This window comes from Hyperolius riggenbachi, chromosome 12, assembly GCF_040937935.1.
Source record: "Hyperolius riggenbachi isolate aHypRig1 chromosome 12, aHypRig1.pri, whole genome shotgun sequence".
NCBI lineage: Eukaryota > Metazoa > Chordata > Amphibia > Anura > Hyperoliidae > Hyperolius > Hyperolius riggenbachi.
In genome coordinates, this window is record NC_090657.1 from 179,868,179 (window position 1) to 179,882,379 (window position 14,201).

The window sequence follows — 14,201 nt, forward strand, 5'->3', positions numbered from 1 at the left end:
CCAGCTAGTCAAATCATTAGACAATTATGTGAGCAATGGTAAAGATTAATGCAGGTAGATATGAGGAACTTTGTCGGCTATTCAGCTTGACATGCTTCATCTATACGCTATAGCTGAAACGCTTCTATTCATCCTGCCTGCTATTAGGGCCCTTTTCCACTAGCAATCACAAATCACAAACACCAGCGATTGTGATTGTGATTTTTCATTAATTCTGTTATGCGATTGTGATTTGCGATTTTCATTTGCATTGCATTATCATTGTAAAAATCACTCCAGCAAGTGATTGCGATTTGGGATTTCCAAATCGAATCACTATAGTGAAAAATACTTCTCGTGATTTCTATGATAAAGTAGCAACCCTAGCGATTTAAAAATCACTAGCGATTTGCGATTTTGCGATTCAGCAATTACAATCGCTCTAGTGGAAAAGGGCCCTTACAGCCTTAATAACCACTCACTAAGGCTTGGAAGTCTGCAATTGGGACTTTGTTTTCAAGCCAGTCCTTTCTGACATAGCTGGATATACAATTGTTTTGGGAGTCTGCGATTGGGAACCTTTTGTCTTTAAGAACTTTGATATGTTGGCTGCTTACAATCAATTCAGTTTATTCTTCATGGACTGAGGGAATATAAGCACAATAGATAATTCAGCAGCTGATAGAAATTATTGGTGTGTGACAACAATTGACGTGGGGTCATCACTATTTTTAAAGTTTTAAATGTTTTGTAGGGCTTGTTTTCTGGTTGGATTGACACTCCAATTTTTTGTACCAATTAACCTTTTTTGAATATCAATAAATGAACCTTTTATACCACCTTACACTCTTCTGTTGAAGTATCAATGTGGTTTGAGGTCTGAGTTATATGCACAGCTTTAATCTTTTAAACCTGATGTGCCTACAGGCACCTGATGATGGAAAGGCGGCTCACTTCCCTCCCCAATTGCCTCCCTCCCTCCTTTCCTCTGCAGAGTCCTAATGAGAGTGTAAATGAAAGGTTAATCACCCTGCTTTCCACATTCCACTGACAAGATCTCCCTTCAGTATGAGGTTCCTCTAGCTACCTAATACCAAGGGACTAGTGTTGTCCGGATCATGAACGATTCTGATCTTTGATCCGAATCTATTTTGTGAGTCGAATCATCCGAATCTTCAAAATGAGTGATTCGGATTGCAAAAGGGGCGGGGCCAGGAGCGGCGCGCCCCCCTCTCAGCGGGCAGCGGGGTCCTGGAAGCAGAGCAGAGATGGATCGCTCTGTTAAAGGGGAGCCAGGGACAGGTAGATGAGAGAGAAGGGACATGGGTGCCACTGCCAGATATGTGTAGAGCACACATACTGGCTATAATGTGCTGCTCATTATAGGCTGTCTGTTCCGCAGTTGTGCACAGTGAACACATGGGAAGCTTTTGGCTCAGCTCAGCACAGCTCAGTAACTTTGCAGGCACTGTGATTGCAGCGCAATATGATCCTCCTGCACTCGCTCTAAACAGCTGCACTTATCTTCTGGGAATGCTTTCTTTCACTGTGCGACGTTTGCATTCAGAGTATACAGATGAACATATAGGTGAAATATATGTAAAGCACATGATTGCAGCATGTGGGTATTGTGTGCAAACATTTCTGCTCTCTGCTCGTCCCTCCTCCCTTCTCTGTCCACTCCCTGCCCTCTGTCCATCTTCTCCCCTTCTCTGTGTGTCCACCCCCCCTCCCCTTCTCCTGTCATGCTAGTCATTTCACCCCCCGAAATGCTTCCGTAGTAAAATGATCCGAGATTCGGATCAAAGATCCGGATCTTTTCAATGATCCGATTCGAATCATCCGGATCATTGAAAAGATCCGAACTTCTTTTTTTTTTTTTTTCTATGTCTATGCGTGCTTCAAAAACCATAAACCCCTCCCTTCCCTTACGCAACCCTCCCCATTTCAGAATTAATCATGTCTTACCATATCCTGTATCCCCTATATCTTCAAATGAAAGGGAGGTGTAATAACCTGTTGTTCTTGCAACCGAGTATGAATATACATTCAGAAACTCTTACATTCAACCAAGCATACCCTTCCTTAACCCATAACCCATCCATATTAACCTGACTCAACCCACCTGACCACCCCACTTTTCCACTCTTAGGCCCGGTTCACATTAGCGGTCGCCGTCCGGAATCGCCGTGCCGGAGCCGGACCGCATGCAGAACGGACGGAACGGACGCACGGCATAGCAATGAAAGCCTATGCGTCCGTTCACATGCGTCCGTTTCGTCCGGACCGGATCCGGACTCCTGCATAAGACCCAACATGCGCTATTTTTTAGTCCGGCTCCTCCGGCAGCCGTATCCGGAGCGGAGCCGGACTGCACCATCCGGCCAATACAAACCAATGAGAACCGGAGAGCGCACAACACACTGGCTAAAAATCCGGATGTTCTACCCCACTTCCTATGCGTATTGTAGCGGCGATTTTGGATGGGGACACATGGGCAAGCATTTTGGAGTGGAGCAGCAGTGACTTTAAACGTGCTGGAGATGTTGGCAGTATGTCGGAGGTGGAGGTGAGTGCTAAACAGCGGAGGGCCTGATTCCACAGGTCCACCTTCTGCTGACCTCCCAGACCCCAACATTTTTATTCGGTTTCTACTATCTTTTGCCAAACGGATCCGGATCGCATCCTGATGAACACCTGATGCAACCTGATCGGATCCGGATCAGAACCGTACGGTTCCGGTCCGGATCCGGTCAGGTCATCCGGTCTGTTTGGCAGGGAACCGCAAGTGTGAACCGGCCCTTACCCCCACTCGTGTTATACAGTGTAGCCCCTAACCCATCTTATTATATGTATACTTATTGCTTATCCATATAATTTTTTGTAATTGACAGCCAGGTATCCCTATAGGACCTGACCCACTGAGTACAATCTAAGTCAGGTGTGTGATCTGCTGTGTCACCGTTGATTTCACTGCCACACAACAGATCCATTCTGCTCAACCAGTCATCGAGATGGGGGGGGAGTCGAGTCTTTCCATTTTTCTACTATCATTCTTTTTGCGACTTTTGTTCCTAGCTCTTTAATTAGAGCACTTTCTTTACTATCGCCTGCTTCAGATATGCCAAAAATAGCTTCACTTGGAGAAAGTTTAAAGCCCCCTTCTAGCAGGTTTTTACAAAAGCATATTATACTATCCCAAAAGGTCTTTGATATGGGACATGCCCACCACATGTGCAATTCGGACCCGTCCTCCTGCCCACACCTCCAGCACAATTCTCTTTGTTTGGAAAATTTTTGTATTCGTTCCGGGGTAATGTACCATCTAGCAATGGTCTTGTACTGGGTAAGCTGGAGATCAATATCCGGGATCATTCAATGTTTATGCCAAATCGTGAGCCATTTACTTTTAAGCGAAAGGCCGAGGTCTCTTTCCCATTTTGTACAATAGTGTGGAGTAAAATTTTGACTTTCTCCTTGGCAAATAAGTCTATTAAGTTTGGATAACGCTTTGTCCATTTTTTTTATTAAGGAGAATATGTTTTTCAAAAATATTTGGGTCGTTCCTTAATCTGACAAACTTGAATTTTAATTTATGTATAAAACTTCTCGCTTGCATTATACCCCAAGTCTCCTTTTGCCTACGATTGTTTAATAGGCCAGGTATCCCCAATGCAGGGTTTCCCCAGAGATTGATAATGCGCGTATCGGGGCTTATCGTGTTTCTGGAAAACCAGGACCTAACCAAGCCAGGCATGAAATCTGGATTCTCCCTTAAAGTGGTAAGTGGGGATGGGCCTGTGTCTTTGTGCCATTTTGAGATGAACCAAAAAAGAGTTTTTACTGTTGGTTTAATCAAAGGATGATCCGTAGTGGAGTAAACTTTATAGATGTTTCCTGGAATCCACGAGAAAATTAAATCTAAGTTACATTCGTCCTTTTCTAAGCTAGACCAAGCTTTACCAGATCCAATGGGGGAAGATTCTATCTTCCAGTCCAAGACCCTTGCCAAGTGTGCACTTCTATAGTAATTTATAATGTTTGGTGCGGCTAGAAAAGATCCGAACTTCACATCTCTACAAGGGACACAGATTGCAACCTATAATGGGGAAGGGAAGTAAGGGAAAAGTGACAGCTGGGACAGCCAACACAGATGTGGTGCAGTTTGGTTGGGGTGTGTAGGTTCAGGAGGGTGAAGTCTAAGGTGCCAGGACGGATTTTCATCACAGCAGCCTATAGGCAGGGATGTGATGAAAATCCGGGCCTGGCTCCATCCTTCAGATCTGGTGTTTTTGTGGCTTTACTTGTTATGTGTGTGAATACTTGTTATGTGTGTGAAGATTATAATGGTCACATATTTTAGGACTCTTGCAAGATGGGCTGTGAGCCCCAGGCTGTGAGCGTCACCAGGGGTAAGCAAGGGAAAGGCGTTCACATTGGGAGGGCCCAATGGTTTATAGTTACGCCACTGCCTCGCTGTCGGCTGAAACGCGCACAACATAGATGTACTCTTTTGTCATCAGAATGACACCTGCCGCACCGTGATCAATGTGATAGTCACATAACACTGTCACCACTTCTGTGACGGGATGTGGCGTATTTGTGTGACGTGGTAAGTGTGAAAGAGGCCTAAAAAGGCTGTTGGGGGTATTGACTGATCCCCAGACTACATATTGCTCTCAGTCACACATTCCCATCTCATAGAATATCCTCTTCTCAGGAAGGCTCTGCTCTTTTTCATTTAATTAATTGAGCTCAACAGTTTTTCGTCACATTTGACAGAGGAATAGATTGCCATGCTTGGTTCAACTACATGTCCCATGATGCCTTGCAGCTCTGCAAAGGCGCCGCGCATGCGCAGGGACTTTTACGGGCTCTTCGGGGCGCCATCTTGGGGCTGGCATTGCATTTTTGCTTAGTCAGGTGAGGGACGCGGAGCGGGTCCGGCGGTCTATCGTTCCTTCGACCCCAGGACGATCCCTCCCCGCCGGCCGCAGGTTCTTAGCGAGGCTCCCGAGCCGAGACAGACGCGGGTTACTCAATCAGCAGGGAGTCGCACGCGTGACAGCCGCAAGATGGCGGCCGGAATAGAGTCCCGCTAGGCCGCCGCAGCGAGCTGAGAGCTATTTCCGCTTCCGGTCAGCCTCGCTGTGGTCCCTGCGGCTGGCGGCCGTGTGTCTCCGCCATATTGTCTGTGTGATCCCGGCGGGAGCGGCGGCCGCGGGGAGCGGGAACAGCAGGTGCGGCTCATTCTAGCCGGGCTACGGCTCCTACCCTTCCCGGCGGCTGAGGTGCCCGGCGAGGGGCGGAGACTTGAGAGCCCGCCGGGTGTAGGGGGCGGGGTATCCCAGGAACTGGAGCGGGTGATCCGGGTGTGGTGGCCGCTGTGCTTCAGCCGGCAGAGGATGCTGATCACTGGGGGGCAGTGGGGCCTCTCAGGGGCTGAGGGTTATTCTTTAATATTCAATTATAACGTGTAATATCTTTCTGGAATTCTATCTGTCATTTGTGTTGTCTAGTTAATATTCTATCCCCCATGTATAGCTGATGGGAATGAGAGAGCTGCTGTCTGTGTGGTAATGTAGAATATATTCTATACATAATGTAGTATTATATTGTGCTGCCTATGCTGGTGGTAAAAACACCATGCACATAGTATAATTTATAGGGGGGTGGCTGTGGGCCTGGATGCAAATCTAGGTCCTGGTACCTTATTCGCATCCTATTATGTTTTTGTAGCACCTATCTCTGTCAATAGGTCTGAGGTGAGTGCTACGTTTGAAATTTTGCAGGGGGCAGAACCAGACCTTGGCACGACGGTGATTGGGTTTGAAGACAAAATGATTTAGGCCCCTTTCTCACAAAGTGTCACGATACGCTTCGCACGGTAGTGGCCATTCTTCTCTATGACACTGGCCACACTACCCACGATGCAGCGGAAGAGGTTCCGGTAACGCAGACTCTGCATTGTGTTGCCAAGCGGTACAGTGTGGCAGGCATTTATGTTGGAATCAATAGCAATGCAACAGCCTATTTAGATTGTGGTGCGCATGCGCCAATCATTGGGAAAAATAGTGATGTACTTCCTGGCCAGCAGGAATTATGCCACTGTCTGGGGGGTGGAGCTGAGCATATTACCCTGCCAGTGCATTCTGCCACAGGGTACTGTGCATGGGTAATGGAGCTTTGCGATTGTCCTGCCCTGGGCTCTCTTGCCTTAGGACAGTCTCTCCATTTGGCAAACTAGCCTTTAAATGGGCAGATAAAGGAATGGGTATTTTTTTCTGGGAATCCGGTTGGCCCCGTGTGCCATTCTGGATCTACCCTCTGCTAATTTTCCCCAGGTGTTGAATAGTAAATTGAATGTCTAGTTTTTATTTGACTTTGAAGTGGTATTTTTTTTTATTATTTTTACTCCCTAGGAAGTGGAAACCACTTGGACTGAAACTTTGTATGGGGCTAATCAAAATCAGGAAGTACTTGACAGGTGATTAGTCAGCTGCCAGGTGTCATTCATTAGCATCCCAATCTGATTAGCTCTAGGTGATGATGGTTCAGCTGAGAGGTGTTAATTAAACTCATGCATGCAGCCAGTTGAATAGTGCAATCTGTTACAAAGAAGAGATGTGAACAGGCCTGTAGAATTGTATGGGATGTAAGTTTACATGCAGAATTATTTCGCAATGGTATCAGGGCTGTGGAGTCGGAGTGGGGGCAATTTTGCGCACCCGGAGTTGGAGTCGTTGATTTCATAAACTGAGTCGGATGATTATTATTTTTTTTTGTACAAAATCCACAGCCCTGTTAAGTATTAGACTAAGGAGTCGGAGTCTGAGCTATTTTGTGTTGTCGGAGTCGTGGTTTCAGAAACTGAGGAGTCGGAGTTGGAGTCAGAAGATTTTTGTACTGACTCCACAGCCCTGAATATTGTGCGAATGCAGCATAAGAGTTCCCATCATGCGAGAAAATACGGCACTAGTCTTCTTCAGCAGACCCAGCAGGAATCTTCATAGAGAAATTCCAGTAACATGTTTGGGTAGTCGACATCCTGAACTGCTAGGTTACAGATAGGTTGAGATAAACTACGCCTACACTAGACAGCCAATCACAACACTTTGTACTGTAGAGGGTACTGTGTCTGGACAGCTGTTACCTATGAGATTTCTTGATGGGCCTCCTAAAGTAGACTAGCACTGAAAATACCCTATGGGCTGAGCGATTAGAGAGCGATTGGCATCACAAACCACTTCATGTAGAATTTTTGGAGCTATAGAAATTCTGTAACAAATATAGAAAAGCAGAATCGCTTGTGCTTTTTGGTGTGAAACAGTTCAAAATTAGTTTGGTACGATTATTTTCCTACCTTTTAGTACTTTTTCAAATGCTAAGTGATGAAGTTACTTTTTTAGATAGGATGAAAAATTATCTGCACTAGTATACTTAGGTAGGTACTCTATTAGCAAATTCCAATAACGTGATTGGGTGGACAGTGTACCAACATTTCAGCATACCGATCAAAATGGCATTCAAATGCTACTGAGCATGTGCCATGTCATGCATGCCATAAATTAACCTCATAATGCCCATCAGCAGTACTAACCTTGCAACCCGATTTAGCAGCCTGGGTCCTGGTGTGCACGGCACATGCTTGAACTTTAAGGTTTCTGATAGGTTGTTGTAAACTACACCCACACTATTCAGCCAATCACAGTGATTCATGCAGTAGAGGGTGCTGTGATTGGAAAACTGTCCCCTATGAGGTTTCCTGCTGGTCCGCTAAAGTAAACTAGTGCCAAATTAACTCCTGGGAGAAAACTGAGGATAAAAAAGTTAATTGAATAAGGGACAAGGTGCTTGTGTGGGTAAGCTCTGGTGAAAGTGGGCACCCATTGACTGTGGGCAGAATGCTTGAAAGGTCTTTCCTTTTTAGAGTTTACTAGTATGCAGTATATTTGTGAGTGAGAAGCTACATCTCCCTTATTTGCAGAGTTGGTTTCTATCAGTATTAATGAGGTTAGTAGACTCTGTAGTAGTTTTAAGGTACTATAAATACAAATCTGAGCATGTGCTCATAGTCTGTTTTGTCATAATCTGTGGTATATTAGAATTCTGTGATGCAGGGCAGTGTTACATTAAAGTATACATATGTTTAGGTTGGTGCATTTCTGGGTTGCTAATTGCACACCTCACTTATCTACAATGCAAATCTGGCCATACAAAGGATTGTTATGATTATGAATAACAGATTACGTCAGTTTTCATCTGTTTTCAAAGTATCTAAAGTTTTCAGTATGACTAAGTCTAGAACTTAATTTTATTCATGGTAACTTGTATTTGAACAGGCCCAAAAAAAAAATAAAAAAAAATTTAAAGTTCAATATTAACCCAGGGAAAAGGTGTAAAGCTACGTACACACATGCGACAACGATCGTTTGTTGTAAACGATGAACAATCTTTTAATTGAAGAAAGAACAATCTAAGTAAAGTTAGCTTTTAAAAGTGTGTAACGATCTGATCGTTAGAACGAACATTACATCAAGTAAAGCAACTATTGCGCTTGCGCATCAAAATGAAAAGTTCCATGGAGAAATAGCGAAATGCGCATGTCAAGCCTAGTATGAACGACCGTTTCCAACGATTAACTACTTTTGCAAACGATCGTCGTTGGAAAGAATCCACCAAGCTAGATCGTTCGTTTTTAACGGTCTAGCTCGTCCGTCGTTAGACTTAATGGTCGTTGGCTGCTTTTTTTTTTTTAAACGATCGTCGTTTGAAACGATCGGGGAACGATCGCTTCAAACGACCATAGTTGCATGTGTGTACGCACCTTTAGAACGGTATCAAGGCTCAATGTTTTATCTAGTGTGATTTATGAAAGAGGCTGAAATGCTGCGTCCTTCATGTATTCAGTTGTTTCTTATGATGGAGGTAATAAGCGGTTAGTGACAGTGCCTGTCTGCGTCATGATATACATTTAAGGTTTTTTTTTTTTTTTAGAGGTTTTTACCAGTTTAGTAGAGTTGCTTGTATGTAGCAGAGCACATGGTTGAAGCATTTGGTCATGTGACTTTTTTTCTGATCACTTTCTGCTTTAGCCTTTACAGGAAACAGAAGCATCACAGCGAGGTAGCCTGACAGTCTATAAACTGATCACATGTTCTTGCGTGCATTCCACTACACACAAGCAAATCTGTTAATATTATTGCCTCTATGATTGTCTTGGAGCTTATAGGGAATCTGAAGTGAGGAATATTGGAGGCTGCCATCTTCATTCTCCAATAAATAATGCTGGTTGCCTGGCTCCTGTGCTGATGCTCCGCCTCTAATACTATAAGTCACTGGCTCTGAATGAGCAGCAGATCAGATGCTGTGACTCTGGTGTGACTCTGCTGGTTGCATGCTTATTACAGATATGACTCGAACACAATTAAAGCTCAGCATGACAGCCAGGCAACTGGCATTGTTTGTAGGGGAATGAAGATGGCAGCCTCCATATTTCTCTCACGTCAACTTCCCTTTAATACAGCAATCGGCCATATTCCTTGACACGGACATCTGAAAATTGGACTAAAAAATGGAGCAATTTATTGTGATTACATTGCGAATATGAGACAGTTACCCTCCATTATCATTTAGTCAGTGGTCAGTTTCAGAATTTTGTTGTCCATCTGTTTTCTACCCCTCCCCCACCTTCCCAAAATGCAGACTTGAATCCATCGCTGTCTTATAAGCTTGATAATTCTCAATTAGCACACATTGACAGATTAGGTAAAGTCATTCCAATTGATTTCTGCGCGTGTGAAATCTTTACAATTTTACACTAAAGGTGCCCATCCATATACATGGTACAATTTTTTTTCATTTTTTTTGATTAGATAATTTAGTTCGATTATTCCGTTAGATCAATTATAAAGATTTTTTTCCAACATGTCTGATCAGAATTTTATCGAAAAAATGGGATAATCGTTTTTCTTGATCGAATAAAAAGATTCTTTTCAACTTTCAATTCGATCGTTTTTGCTCAAAAATTGGGAAGGTACTTATCCGTTAGCCGGGCGCATCCTCTAGGTGACGACAAAACTCCACCAGAGTTACATCTTTCCCTACTATCCATGTCGGCCTGGAGGGGGAATAGTAATTAGCGCCACCTGCCGGATGCGCCCGGCTAACGGATAAGTACCATTGGGAAAATTGAATGTTTTATTGTACAGTGTATGGGCACCATAAAGCAGGCCATACACTGGCTCGATTCACGGCCGTTTCGACAGCAGATCCGATCCTGGGATCGGATCTGCTGCCAATCGCTTGCGCTAAACGCACCCGCCGATCCGATTCCCTCCCGAAATCGGATCGGACCGTCGATCGCGCCGTGCGGGAAATTACCCTCGATCGCCCGGCGGTAGGAGCGCGTCGCTTGCGGCGTACGATTCGGGCCCGATCCGAGCATGTATACATTACCTGAAGCTGGCTCCGGGGTCCTCTTCTCCTCGCTGCACCGCATTTCCGCATGTCCCAGTGTACGCTTATACTTCCTGTGTCACTCCGGTGACCAGGAAGTTGAAATAGAGGGCGCTCTATTTGAACTTCCTGGTCACGGAGTAACACAGGAAGCGCCGGGATGGAGCAAGAACAGCGGTGCGGTGCAGTGCGGAGAAGACGCCCGGGAGCCAGCCTCAGGTAATGTATACGGGGGGGGGACAGGCGGCAGGAGCAGCTGAACAGATTGTGATCGGTTTCAGGCTGAAATCGATTCACAATCTGTTTGCAGTAAAGGCAGCCATACGATCCCTATCTGATCAGATTCGATCAGATAGGGATCTGTCAGCTGGTCGATCTAATGGCACATCGACCAGTGTATGGCCACCTTAAGGCTACGTTCAGAGTGGGGCGTTGTGGAGCTGCGCTGTAATGCAGCTTACCCCACTGCAATGATAAGCCTAAGAGATGTTAGCGTCGCATTGTAACCTGTAGCGCTATGGTAAAACACTGCAACAGTTACCTCTAAACGCATACGCTACCAGGTACAGGAAAGCGTACTTTTCATTGCCTGTATGCTTTACTGTATGCAACTGTAACACGGCATTATTGTGCGTTAACCACTTTTGTTTGTTGCATTGTAATGCTGCGTTTGGACTTTAACGTCACATTACAACTCAACGTCCCAATGTGAACCTAGCCTTAAAGAGACAGTGAAGCGAAAAAAAAGATATGATTTGTATGTGTAGCAAGTAAGAAATAAAACATTAAGATCAGATACATCAGTGTAATTGTTTCCAGTACAGGAAGAGTTGAGAAACTCCAGTTATCTCTATGCAAACAAGCCATTAAGCTCTCCAACTAAGGGCTGGTTCAGACAGGCGTTTAACGCAGCGTTTCAGACGCAGCGTTTTTTGGGATCTACTGCCATCCCATGCAAGTGAATGGGAGCGTTTAGAGCTGGCTTTTGCAGGCTTTCATGAAAGCCTGGCAGTAGATCCCAGCGTTGCGTCTAGTCTCAAAAGCAACATTCTGCTTTCAGAGGCAGTAAACGCGAGGAAACAATAGCAGAGACCAGAACTGCTAGCCTTGAACGCTTTTCAAAAGCTAGCTTTTAAACGCTGGCGTTTGAACGCAATGCCAAGCAAAAGCTCAGCAGACGCCCGTGTGAACCAGCCCTAAGTTAGTCGTGGAGAGGGCTGTTATCTGACTTTTATTATCTCAACTGTTCCTGGACTATTTACTTTTCCTCTGCTAGAGGAGACGTCATTACTTCAGACTGCTCTGAAAGACTCATTTTGAATGCTGAGAGTTGTGTAATGTGCACATATTATAGAATGATGCAATGTTAGAAAAAACACTATATACCTGAAAATAAAAGTGAGAATATTTTCTTTGCTGCTAATCTTCTAGTAATTATTCATAGTACACAACCAATTCACTATATCATATTTTTTTTTTCGCTTCAGTGTCTCTTTAAGTCCTCTTCTATACAAGATGAAAGCCGATTGGCTCCTTTGAGCTACCAACTTCAGTTTTTAATTACCGTATTCAATTGAAACTGGTGGTTGTGGAGAGAGAGTTCTCTGCACTCCGCCTTCAGGACTTGGGGTTGAAATGAAGTCCTTTGAATTTTTGTCAGTTTACGATGTTGTGTTTTGTATTAGCTGCACAAAGGATAATGCTCAACGTTTAGTAATTCAGCACTTTCTATAAATAGCACAGACATTACTAATTGGGTTGTGTGATTTGTAGAGGAGTTGATTGCCACGTAAATATTGTTTCTGCAGGTCTGCTAGGCCTGAACGATTTTAGGAAAAGATTGAATTGCACGATTTCTGTCTGAAATTGCGATTTCGATTCGATTCACGATTTTCAATGTGCAGCGATGGATCAGAACACTGATGGTGAGTATGAGTGCCCCCAGTATAGGTCGCAGTACAGGTTAGCCAGAACAGCAGAGATATTATTATTGATTTATAAATGCACCGGCATATTCAGAGTTATGTTATTACATAGCAAAACACAAACGTCAAAACTTTCCAACCAACTAACAAAATGGTGTCAATTTGAGAACAGTTGGAAGTAGTAGGGAAAAAGTGTAGATGTCAATATGCACTAGAGACTTGGCTGCTCAGTGAAGGGGACCCTCCATGCTGCAGTCTCTTTAGGGGTGACAGTACAGCAGGTAGTGTGGCAGCTGGAGAGAAGCTTCTATCATCTGCAGCCTCACATTTAGGAAAGCTCCTACTCCTAGCCAAGCTGTCTGCTGGAGACAATGCACTGCAGGCTTGTCAGTGCATGCTGTGCTGGCCGTGGCTGGAGGTGAAGCATACCTCCCAACTTTTTGAGATGAGAAAGAGGGACACTGTAGGACACGCCGCCAGCACACCCCTCGCCATGCATAGTTGCATACCACTAAAAATTAATAAGGAAAAGTGTATTTTTAGAATACTGAGAGCAGATAAGCCTGGCTTGTTTGACTGTACCCAGAATTCAGCTTTGATGCACCAAACAGTCACTGAGTACACCATCATGTGGACCTTATGCAGCTGACCATAGGAATTTTGTTGTCAAGCACCTCAGCTGACCAGTAAATCAAGTACACAAGAAAAGGTCCTACATGTCCTGTATAAGATGTTACATCAGATCTTGCACCACTATTGATTTTTTTTTTTACAAGTTTATAAATCAGAAGGGAAGTGAAAGCCTAACAAACGCTGCAGTCGCTTGTAAGCCACCTTCTGCCAATCAACAGGACACTCACCTAGTGTAAAGTTTCTATAGGGAGATGGGATGCTCTGAACAGAGATTACCCACTTCACTGCAGAGTCATCCACATGGCACAAGGAGAGACAGCAGGCTTCTGTGCCCATCCCCTCCTCCGGTAATTGTGCACATAGTGTTCCGATGAGGAGGAGGATGGAGGGTCAGAGGGCATGGCTGCTGGAGTGTGACAGTCTGAGCAGAGGACAGCGGAGTATAATTCCGCAAAAGACAAGTGATGGGAAGCAGACACCGTGCAGGAGAGGAGACTGTAGAGATGAGAGCAGAGCAGTCACCGCGGGGCTTTGTACTGACGTCATTCATTGCTCTCTATAGGAAGCATGCCCCGCGGTGACTGTACTCTGTTCTCTTGTGTCTTGTGTGATCCTTCTGCCGCTCTCCATCCTGATTTCTCCCCAACCCAGGACACAGGCTGGCTGTCGCAGGACGCAGGATCAAGCCTCCCAAAGCGGGAAATCTGGACTGTTGCCAAGTTTGTGTGAAGGTGTGCTGACAAGGCTCCCGGTTGTCCGGAATTCATGAAGTCAGAGAGCAGCGGGGCGGGCAATGCGCAGCATGTGGGGGCGGAGTTTCATAAAGTTTGCCCCTGACACAGCTATGAGGGCGAGTGAAGAGACTTTAGTGCGCCGCGTGGTAATACGGTGCCATGGCAACAGCGGGGACGCTGCTCTAGCGTTCCCCGACATTACAAGAACTGCCAGCCGGGTCCCTGTATTTAACTGAAGTAGATCCAGAGAGAAAATCGCCGCTGTGACGATCTTGAGATCGTCATGCCCCTGATCACGATTTTCGGTTTTAAATCGAAAATCGTTCAGCCCTAAGGTCTGCCTTTAAGTTTGCACAGCAGTCCTGGCTCTTAGTCTTAAATGTTTAAATATTTAATGGAATTATTGTTCTAGCGTGGAAGCGGAAATGAGTGTGTGCTACCAGTTGAGAACTACATGTCCCAGTAATATCGC

General features: G+C 44.9%; 1 protein-coding gene across 6 annotated transcripts in view; it reads left to right on the plus strand.

Moving 5' to 3' along the window:
• Positions 1-14,201, plus strand: part of CSNK2A1 (casein kinase 2 alpha 1) — a 242,837-nt gene that overhangs the window by 155,162 nt on the left and 73,474 nt on the right. For 2 of the 6 annotated variants that reach the window (XM_068262804.1, XM_068262810.1), the window contains exon 1: positions 5,110-5,219. The exons of 2 other annotated variants lie outside the window; for them this stretch is intronic. The gene's annotated coding sequence lies outside the window, so the exon portion shown is untranslated. Of the gene's footprint in view, positions 1-4,879; positions 4,903-5,109; positions 5,220-6,401; positions 6,467-14,201 lie in introns of those variants that run through there. 2 more of the 6 variants (XM_068262807.1, XM_068262809.1) reach the window with 2 other exon arrangements.